Genomic DNA, 10,829 nt, shown 5'->3' on the forward strand with positions numbered 1-10,829 from the left:
AATTGTAGCAATCGTAATAACTTGAATCTGAGAGAACAGGGGTTGGAGGTTTCATCCCTTCCTTCCCAGAAGCCCCTGGGCTTCTTAAGCAAACATTCTAACTTTCCCTCCCCAACCTTCTAGCTCCACATGTGGATAGAGCCTCACCCCATAATTCCAGCATCCCCTCTCAGCTGACCCACTGCTACACCCCTCACAGGATTATAATAATTAAATGAAATAATGGAAAATGCCCAGCATGGTCCTTGGAGCCTTGTATGCTATTAATAAATATTATTTCCCTTCCCCCTGCTCTGCAGAAAGGAAAAAGAGCAACAACTAATAGTAACACTTATTAAATGCTACCTGAGGACTGGGTGGAGCAAATGGCTAATGCGCTAACTGAAAGGTTGGAACTTTGAGTCTACCTAGAGGCACCTCAGAAACTCTATAGGGCACAGTGCTACTCTGACACACATGAGGTTGCCATGAGTTGGAACTGACTCATTGGCAACTGGCTTTTTACCTGAGGGGTAGGTGGTATGCCAAGGACTGCCAGTTGTCTACCCAATAGCCATTCTCTTCTACCATCTTAGTTACAGACTTTATTCAGGGCAGTAACGTGCCTCCTTTGTCTTCCCTGCCTTCTTCCTTCCTGATACCTGTAACTTGGAGCTCCAGCAGCCATCTTGGACCATGAGTTGTTGCCCCTAAGGATAAAAGAGCCTGACTCGCTAGCATGGCGGAGCCATCAGACCAGCCCTGGAAGGATAACTTCCAGACATCTTTCATGCAAGAGAGAAATAAACCGCTAGCCTCATGGTGACCCCAAAGGGTAGAATTGCTCCATAGGGTTTTCAACAGCTGTAATCTTGCGGAAGTAGATTGCCAGTTCTTCCTTCCATGAGAGCAAACCACTTGTACCTCCCAGGGACTTTCTATCATCTTAAGGCCACTGTTATTTGATTTTCTAGTATGTGAGGCAGAACCTAATCCTGATATTTAGGAAAAACATATGTTTTCAGTTAATTGTAAACATATGCCTGCTTGAGCTCAGTTTTCCTGCTTCCATTGAAGTCATTTTTACTAGTCAGTAAAGGATAAAATATTTAAATCTCCACACAAAAGCTCTGTTTTTCAAACAGCCCATGTTGTATCAGTATTTTCCTGTTGTAATCGGGGGAGGGGTCTTAAACGGCTAAGAAGTTGTATTCCCTACAAGAGAAATATTCCTTTCTCTTTATAAAGGGATGTCCTGTTTATGACAGCTGTCCAAAAAAGCCAAACCTAATTCCAACTCATAGCAACTCTTTAGGACAGAGTAGAACTGTCCCATAGGGTTTTCAAGGCTGTAATCTTTCCAGAAGCAGACTACCACATCTTTCTCCCATAGTGCAGCTGGTGAGGTCTAACTGCTAACCTTTTGCTTAGCACTTGAGCTCTTTAAACACTGTGCCACCAGGGCTCCTTCACACAGGCATACATAGGATACTGAGAAGGTGATCAATTCATTCATTCTGACTGAATTAGCAGCAAAGAGTCAAGGAACATTTCCTGTGTCAGTTAGCCAGGCTGCGTCCTGTTCAAAGCGAAACTCTCAAGGACATGGCCCCTGCCTTCGATGACCAGAATGTGGTAAAGATCATAAGTCACTGTCAGATAGCAGGTAAATGTGTCTGGTCACTGAGCCATTATTAAAACAGGAAGTGGTGCCTACACAGAGAGAGAGAGAGAGAGAGAAACAGCCAGGCTGAAGGGTTGGAAGGGAGGCAGCATGATACACGGGTGTTATAGATTGAACTGTGTCCCCAAAAATATGTGTTGTAAATCCTAACCCCTATACGTGTGGATAGGAGCCCTAGTGGCACAGTAGTTAAGCTCTCAGCTGCTAACTGAAAGGCCAGTGGTTTGAACTCAGCAGCCGTTCCCCAGGAGAAAGATGTGGCAGTCTGCTTCCATAAAGATTAAAAAAAAAACAACAGATTACAGCCTTGAAAATCCTATGGGGCGGTTCTACTCTGTCCTATAGGGTCGCTGTGAGTCAGAATTGACTTGATGGCAATGGGTTTTGTTTTATTTTTGTTTTTTATATATATGGATATAATCCCACTTGGGAATAGGGCTTTCTTTGTTATGTTAATGAGACCATATCAGTGTAGGGTGTGTCTTAAACCAGTCACCTTTGAGATATAAAAAGAGCAGATTAGGTGCAGAAGCAAGCAAGCACAGATGGTGGAAGACAGACGTCACACTACATGACGATTGCCAGGGAACCAAGGCACAGAGGCTGAAAAGTGATAAGGACCTTCCCCCAGAGCCGACAGAAGAGAAAGCCTTCCCCTAGAGCCAGTGCCCTGAATTCGGACTTCTAGACTTCCACACTGTGAGAAAATAAACTTCTGCTTGTTAAAGCCACCCACAGCAGCACCAGGTAACTAACACAAGGGGTGAACACTCTGTATTCTGGAGTCAGGGGTCCCGGTCCTGACTCCACCATCTGTTGGTAGTGGCCTTGGATGGTTCGATACATTTTTCTGAGTCTCGGTTTCCTCATCTGCAAATGCTGGCTGATAACACCTATCCCATGAGAAAATGCATGTAAAATGCCTGGCATAAAGGAAGCACTCAATAAATGTTAAATACAGTGACTTTGTTTTTTTACCTTTTGTATGTGTGTGGTAAATACATAGGTAACCAAATATTTGCCATCTTAAAAATCTTCACATGTACAGTTCAGTGACATTAAATACACGCATCATGTTGTTCAGTCATCAACATTAACTGTTTCCGAATTTTCCCATCACCCTTAACAGAGGCTTAGTGTCCCCTACGTGTTGTATCTCCCTTTCCTCTGCCTCCTGCCTGCCTCTGGTAACTGCTAATAAACTTTGATCTCTATACACTCGTCTATTCTAGATATTTCATATTGTTTTTTTAATTTTTTTGTGTGCTTCAAGTGAAAATTTACGAATCAAGTCAGTCTCTCATATAAAAATTTATATACACCTTGCTATATACTCCTAGTTGCTCTCCACCTAATGAGACAGCACGCTCCTTCTCTCCTCTCTCTGTTTTCGTGTCCATTTGGCCAGCTTCTGACCCCCTCTGCCCTCTCATCTCTCCTCCAGACAGGAGCTGCCCACATAGTCTCATGTGTCTACTTGATCCAAGAAGCTCACTCTTCACCAGTTTCATTTTCTATCCCATAGTCCAGTCCAATCCCTGTCTGAAGAGTTGGCTTTGGGAATGGTTCCAGTCTTAGGCTAACAGAAGGTCTGGGGACCATGACCTCTGGGGTCCCTCTAGTGTCAGTCAGACCATTAAGTCTGGTCTTTTTACAAGAATTTGAGGTCTGCATCCCACTGCTCTCCTGCTCCTTCAGGGGTTCTCTGCTGTGTTCCCTGTCAGGGCAGTCATCGGTTGTAGCCAGGCACCATATAGTTCTTCTGGTCTCAGACTTATGTAGTCTCTGGTTTATGTGGCCCTATCTGTCTCTTGGGCTCATAATTTTTCATATTGTTTTTAACTTGTCAGTTGGCTAATTTGAGGCAAAGAAGACTAACCTGTCACTTCAGCAGAAGGCCTTATTCCAACATAATGAGATAAATCATAAAGCCATTTGATTATTCCCCAGCCGGGCCCTGGGGACTTAACCCTGACACCCTGCCCCAAGGTGGGTACCAGGGCCCCTCGCCTCCCCAAGGCAACAGTGCTCCACATCACCAATGCCCAGAAGAGCTTCCAGATGTAAATACAGAGGGAAGTTCCAATTTTTATTTAATGATCCTAATTTCTAGATGTTTATTTGGGGGATTACAGAAGTGGCTTAAGCTACTTTAAGATGATATAAGTTGAAGTCTTTCCTTCACTTGGCTGCTAAAGTTCAATTCAGTCTAATTATTTCATATGGCATTGACTATAATAGTTTCATAATTTCTAGTATATTAAGCACTTAATATGTTGTGTCATTTGAAATCACATATTAAATTCAGCAAAGTACATTTTAATGAGAGTTAAGTGGTGTGAAAATATTAATACAATAAGATGGCTCATCTTGGTGCTCATATTTTGTAGGTCTGTTCATGAAGCCTCGCTTACCAGGTAGGGGAGGGCAACACTGCCTGAGACGCCAATGGGTGTCTGACAGCGCCAGCATTCCTACCTTTTGTTGCCCAGCGCTTTACAGTGGGATTTCTCACTGGGCCTGGGAAGCAAGTAGGGAAATCATCACTTTCCTTTAGAGATGAGGAAGCTGAGGCACAGCAACTGGTGGAGACTCGCCTCGGATGACCCAGCCCGTCAGTGGAGGTGCTGGGGCGGGAGTACAGACCTTCCTGGCACAAAGCCACTGCAGTTTGTCCGTCTCACAGCTGTCATGTAACCTCAGCGGTGAGCCATGTGTGGACTCCAGGGTAGTGAGGACTTGGAGGTGTCACCCTTTCCCTCACAACCACAGCCCCACAGAGAGAAACTGACAGAGCCACAGAGAAGCTGGCTGACTTTGTGCTCGAACTCAGCAATTCCTCTTTCTACACTCTCTTTCAGAGCATCCTCTCCATACCCAAACCTATACAACTGGAGCTCTTAGGCCACCTTGGGGTTGCCAGAGAAACAGGTCATGATGAACTTAATCATGTTGAACCCTTCATAGAGCAGCAACTCATGATAATGGAGCATCAATGGTGAGATTTAAGACAACAGAAGAGAGATTTTGGAGAAAACTTTCCAGAACCCCTCCAATTTAGTCCTTGGAGTTGTTGTATTTTTGTTAGGTGCTGTCGAGTGGGTTCTAACTCAATACAATCCTAAGTATAACAGAATGAAACACTGCCCCGTGCTTCACCATCTTCACAATCATTGCTATATTTGAGCCCACTGTTGCAGCCACTGTGTCAGTCCATCGCATTGAGGGTCTTCCTCTTTTTTTGCAGACCCTCTACCAAGCATGATGTCCTTCTCTAAGGACTGGTCCCTCCTGATGACATGCCCAAAGTAAGTGTGACAAAATCTTGCCATCCTCACTTCTAAGGAGCATTCTGGCTATACTTCTTCCAAGACAGAATTGTTAGAGAGAGCCAATTCTGGCATCACCAGTGACTAGCTGTGTCCTTAGGCAGGTCTCCTAACCTCTCTAAGCCTAGGTGCTCCCCCCAATCCACACCTCTCCCCGTGGTGCTTAGCTCTTGTACACATTCAAAGGAAATAGAACATCAAAAGACCAGGTGCTGATCTTAGAGGGCAAGGGTTCATACTGAGCTAACAGGTGTTAGTATGTCTATGAGGTCCCTGGTGGCATAACCTTTAGGTTGACTGCTGACCTAAAGGTTGACAGTTCAAACCCTCTCAGAGGGACTGTGGAAGAAAGTCCTGGTGATCTGCATCCTTTAAGACTGCAGCCAAGAAAACCCTATGGAGCAGCTCTACTGCATAACACATGGGGTCGCGGAGTTGGAACTGACTCGATGGCAAAGGGTTTGGTTTGGTATTAGTGTGTCTATGGGGTGTTCCTTCCCAGAAACATAACTGCATTTTAACTAGGGCTCTCAGTAATGCAGCCCAAAGATTTAAAAATAGCTGGGGAAAAACAGTCCCAATAGTAGCTAAGAAAAGGAACAAAAATTGGGGACACCCCCCCAGATTTTCTTTTTTTTGTTTAAGTTTGTTTCCTCTACATAGTTGCAAACTTAAGGAAGGGAAAAGAAAGGAGAGTAAGGAAGTGAAAGGGATATTGTATACCTACCATGTGTGCTTCCCATATGCCCAGAACCAACCAAAAAAACCCACCGTCAAGTCGATTCCAACTCATATGCCCAGGCACTGTTCTAGACACTGCATGAATTAGCTCATTTAATGTGCTAGGGTCTTTCACATCCAATCCTGCATCTAATCTTCAAACAATCCTGCAAAGCAGGCAGCAAAATCACCATTCTACAGGTGGGGAAACAGCCAGACACTTAGGAAAATCCAGGCATAAATATGAGATCGGGGGAGAGTAGGTTGAAAGTGAGCACGGTCCAAGCTGTGGAAGGAGCAGGATTAGAGGACGTTATTGAGGCCTAGTGTCTTAGTTACCTACTGCTGCTATAACAGAAATACCACAAATGTGTGGCTTTAAAGAACAGAAATTCATTTTCTCACAGTTTAGGAGGCTACAAGTCCAAATTCAGGGCACCAGCTATAGGTGAAGGCTCTGTCTCTGGGGAGGAGCCTTGTCTCTTTCAGTTTCTGTAACTCCAGGGTTCCTCAGTTCCTTGGCAATCATCACATGGCATCTGTACCCACTGCCACGCCTGTTAGTGCTTGTATCTTTTTATAACTCAGAAGTGATTAGGTTTAGGACACACCCTACACTGATCTGGCCTCACAACAAAGAAAGTCCTATTCCCAAGCAAGATTACACCCACAAGTATAGAGGTTAGGATTCCAACACTTTTTTTTTTTTTTTTTTGGCGAGGGACACAATTCAATTCCTAACACCTGCATCTGACACAGATTGCTGTTGTTGTTGGGTGCCCTTGAGTCTATTTTGACTAATAGTGACCCCATGTGACAGAGCAGAACTATCCCATAGGGTTTTCTAGGCTGCAGTCTTTTGGGGAGCAGATCATCAGGTCTTTCTCCCTAGGATTGTCTGGGTGGGTTTGAACCACCAACCTTTCAGTTGGCAGCCAAGCACTTAACCGTTGTGCCACCAGGACTCCTTGGCATGGATTAGAAGAGCTGCTCTAACCATGCTAGGGGTCAAGCCAGAAGAGCAAGAACCCCAGACATGGGGCAAGGCGGCTTGGGAGGAGAAATCCCCTCCAAGAGGTCAGCTGGCCTTCTGATTGAGCCTTCTGATTTCAGAGCCTTCTTCCCTCAAGCCACCCTCTGAGCTGTTGACTGTCTACAACTGAGCTGTCCCACACCACAGACCCTCTTTTGCCTGCCCCACTCCCCTCCCAGCCTCCTTTCCTGGGAGACAAGAGGGAAACTTGAGAAAAACTCATTTACAGTGGTGAATCAGGAGGGAGAGTGCCCATCAAAAGAACAAGGCTTAACTCACAGCATAAGCTGCTCAAAGGCATTTCTGGCAGTGTGGGGTAGTGAGTGCTTCCTGTATCCACGCCTCCTCTGGCCACAGCACTCGCCCCCTCCAAGGCTGGCCCCTGTGTCTGGGGACTTTGGAGTTTCTGGGTCCAGCCTGTAAGTTCAGCACCTCCTGTCCTACACTTCCCGCCACCCACAATGCCACTGCTCCCGGCGTTCCACACTCCGGAGAAAGCCACACTGCTCTGTCCACATTCCTGCTCCTTCCTCCCTCTAGTGAGGCTCATAGGAGTCCCGGCCCTTCCTGGTTCACATACAGTGACTTGTAAGAATGCATGGTGCTTTCTGGCTGTAGGGGACATACTACAGCCCATTTCTTCATTGTTCTAAACCAAATTAAAGGTGGCACTGCCCTCTCCCACCCAGGATGGTAGGAAGTGCCACCTCAGACAGGATCCTGGAACCACTCATCTCTCGGGGTTCTGCAGCCCCGGACATGTGGGGAACACTGTCTGGACTCAGGCTATCCTGAGCCTATGGAGTGAAGAGAGGCCAACAGCTCTGAGGGCCAGAGGGGAACTGGGCTTCCACTGTAGCTCCAAGACTTCCAACCAGCCCGTCCTCTGGCATCGTGCACTCCTCCACCCCTTTAGCACCTGTCCCCTTGGGGTCTGTTGGAGCTTAGGATTCCGCAGGAAGTCACAACCCCCTTGATCCTTCCCTGACCTGAGTACCTCAAGCTTCATTCCACATCCCACCTGTCTCCTTCCCTCCTCTCCTTCTCCCACACTGGGCTTTCAGGGCTCAGGACCAAGTGTTCCCAAACTTTAGGTCCACCAGAGCCCCTGTGGTCTGTTCCTGGGGTATTCCACACCCCGAGAAACACCAGCATGCTTCACTCTTCTAAAATAAGAAACAAAAATATTGTTGAATTTTCACATCTTGCTAATTATTGTCTCAAAACCCAAAACAAAAAAGCCCTTAAATTACCCACCTAGAATAATCACAATGTGTCAAAGCTCAAACAGATGTTAAAGTTTATCTCTAGGGCAGTTTCCTCATCTGCAGAGGATGAATCAGAACCATAGGCATCCAGGGACTTGGCCAAGGTCACAAAGACGGTGAGGAGAGGAATGGAAACCAGAACGTGGGTCTTTCTCCTCTGCACCACAATTACTGAAAAAGAAAAAAACAGACAAACAAAAAACCCACCGCTGGCTCAAAATAATGCATGCTCTGGATAGCCAGAAATGGTGGACCATAACCAGGTGTGTCTCCTGCGGTTTCCACAACCAGGCGGTTACGAACCCAGGGAATGTGCCAGTCACCGCGACACGTGTGCGCATCAACTGTGTCGAAAAGACTCTGCTTCTGAACAAACAAATAAAAACGTGGAGGCTAATTGAAGAGGACCATCTCCCATCAATGTTAATATGCTTTTTGGTTATTTGCAACTCCCTTTTGTAAACCTGAAGAAACATCATTGCCCAAATTAGGTCTTTTCGCTCAATAAAGGCCACATTAGCACTGTGAGGTCTGTGTTTGCTTACTGCTTATTTAGAGAGAGGTCAGACGGGAAGTTGGGGAGCCTGCACCAGATTTCCATTTCACGGAAGACAGGTGGGGGTGGGGGTGGGGGTGAGGGTGGGGGTGGGGGTGGGGTGGGGGGCGGGAGGAGAACGCCACAGCCCCTCCCTGGGGGTGGCTGGTCCCTCCCCTCTCACAGTGCTGAGCCAGAGAACTGCTTGCAGCACCAACTACCTCTAGGGCAGTCTCCCCTGAAGGACAGGCCCCATGGGTAAAACTGACCTCAGGAGGCTCCAAGGTCTTTTTCTGGCTGGAACTCACTGTCCCCATCCTCTCAGGGCTGTCTCTGTATCAACTGACAGCTCAATCTCCCAATCAATGTCGCCTCCCCTCCTAGAACAAGCCTTCCAGGCCCACCTATTTAATTGACCCACTTCCCCAGGGCACTCTCTATCCCCTGTGCTTTCCCTCAGCACTTAAGGGTGCTCTTCCATGTTTGCCTGGCTCCCTTGCTGGAATGGAAGCTCCATTATCAAGGCACTTGTTCACCCCTGCAGCCCCAGTGCTGATATCATACAACAAAACCAACAACCCATTACCGTGGAGTCGATTCCGACTCATAGAGACCCTGTAAGACAGGGTGGACTGCCCCATAGGGTTTCCAAGGACAGACTGGTAGGTTCGAACTGCCGACCTTTTTGGTTAGCAGCCTTAGCTCTTAACCACTGCGCTGCAGATATCATAGATGCTCAGTAATAACTATAGAATGAGTGAAGGAATGAAGGCAAGAAGGAAAAAAGCCTGAGCTGGTTATAAGGGCTCTGGAAGTATTTTCTAAGAGGGAAGATGACTCTTTTCTGAGTTCACCTGTGAAGAGGCAACGATCACAGTCTTTTAAATCACTCTTGCATCCAAATCCCAACTACTTTCACCACCGGCAGGATAATTCTGAGCTGTTTAACCTCCCAGAGCCTGTTTTCTTCCTAACCTGCAGATAAGGGGAAACGACACCGACTAGGTAAGCGCCTGGTCTTTATTAAGTGCTGGATCATAAGGGTGGTGACCTTTCCCTGACCGCCACCACCCCTGGGTCACACTCTTGAAAGCCTGACCACAAATTGGACACCCTCCCTCTTCCGCTTGTTCCCCAAGTGCGGGGCTCTGCCCCTGAAAACCCCAAAGGAAGCCAACTGCGCGCCCCGGCCCAACCCGAGGTAGGGCCCACCCTCCCCGAGGCCCCAGTCGGAACCCTTGGGCCCCGCCCACCCTCTTCCGGTCCACGGTCGGTGGCCTGTGCCCTCGCCGGGTCCCGGGTTCTGGCGTGGCACGGGTTCAAAGACTCGCAATCTTTTCGGGGGCCCAGATCGGACCCCTGGGGCGACCCCGTGGACACCATGCCCCTCGCCCCAAAAACTGCACACGCGGAACCACAACGCTGCAGCACAGCAAGGGGAAGTTCCCGACCCTGATCCCTCCGCGCCCTCCCGGGCCGGCGCGGAAGAGACGTGCAAACAGCGCGCACCACGTGACAGAGCGTGTCTCCCGGCGGCGTCCGGAAGGCGCGCGCCCAGGCCGGGCGGGAACGAGCCCGATTTCCCATGGTCCCGTCAAATTTGCATATACGCTATCAGAGGGATACAGAGACAATTAGATTTAATTTGGCCGTGATCACAGAGCTACAAGTAACGTATGGTGAGAAAAAAAATAATAAGAAGTTTTAAAGTATTTTACGATCCTAGAAAAGGCTACAGTATTGCCACCATAACTGAAAAGAGTAAGTATTTCTCTACCTTATATACATTGTGGGCAAATTGTGCCACCGTGCTTGCTTCGGCAGCACATATACTAAAATTGGAACGATACAGAGAAGATTAGCATGGCCCCTGCGCAAGGATGACACGCAAATTCGTGAAGCGTTCCATATTTTTGCCCTTGGTATTATGATGGTGTAAAGGTTGTGCCCACATGCAAGCATTTAATCTACAGTTTTTATCTTTTGACACAAAGGAAACTGTAAGTAGTCTTGGGAGACGGAATGAAAGGTCAGATTAAGCTCTTCGCTGTGCTTTTTACATTTGGTTCTCAGGTCCCCAGATTGTGACCTTTGCCGTCTTTCCTCAGTTTCCCTTTGCAATATCCTGAGTACTCTGGTACCTTCCACTTAAGGAAATAGTCTTGTCAAAGTCGATCCATTTCAGGCCCAAAACATAACAGGACCTTAGTGCTATTATGACACATATATAAACATGGCGGTAAACGGAGACTTGCAACAAGAACATGCTGTCTCTGAATCT

The 10,829-nt window shown here is 47.3% G+C and overlaps 1 non-coding gene across 1 annotated transcript; it reads left to right on the top strand.

The window, feature by feature from the left end:
* Positions 1-10,356: 10,356 nt before the first annotated feature.
* On the top strand, positions 10,357-10,463 carry LOC111752881 (U6 spliceosomal RNA). Its single transcript, XR_002787777.1, has one exon. It is a non-coding gene; the product is annotated as a U6 spliceosomal RNA (small nuclear RNA).
* Positions 10,464-10,829: the final 366 nt, after the last annotated feature.

This window comes from Loxodonta africana, chromosome 13, assembly GCF_030014295.1.
Source record: "Loxodonta africana isolate mLoxAfr1 chromosome 13, mLoxAfr1.hap2, whole genome shotgun sequence".
NCBI classification, from domain to species: Eukaryota; Metazoa; Chordata; class Mammalia; order Proboscidea; family Elephantidae; genus Loxodonta; species Loxodonta africana.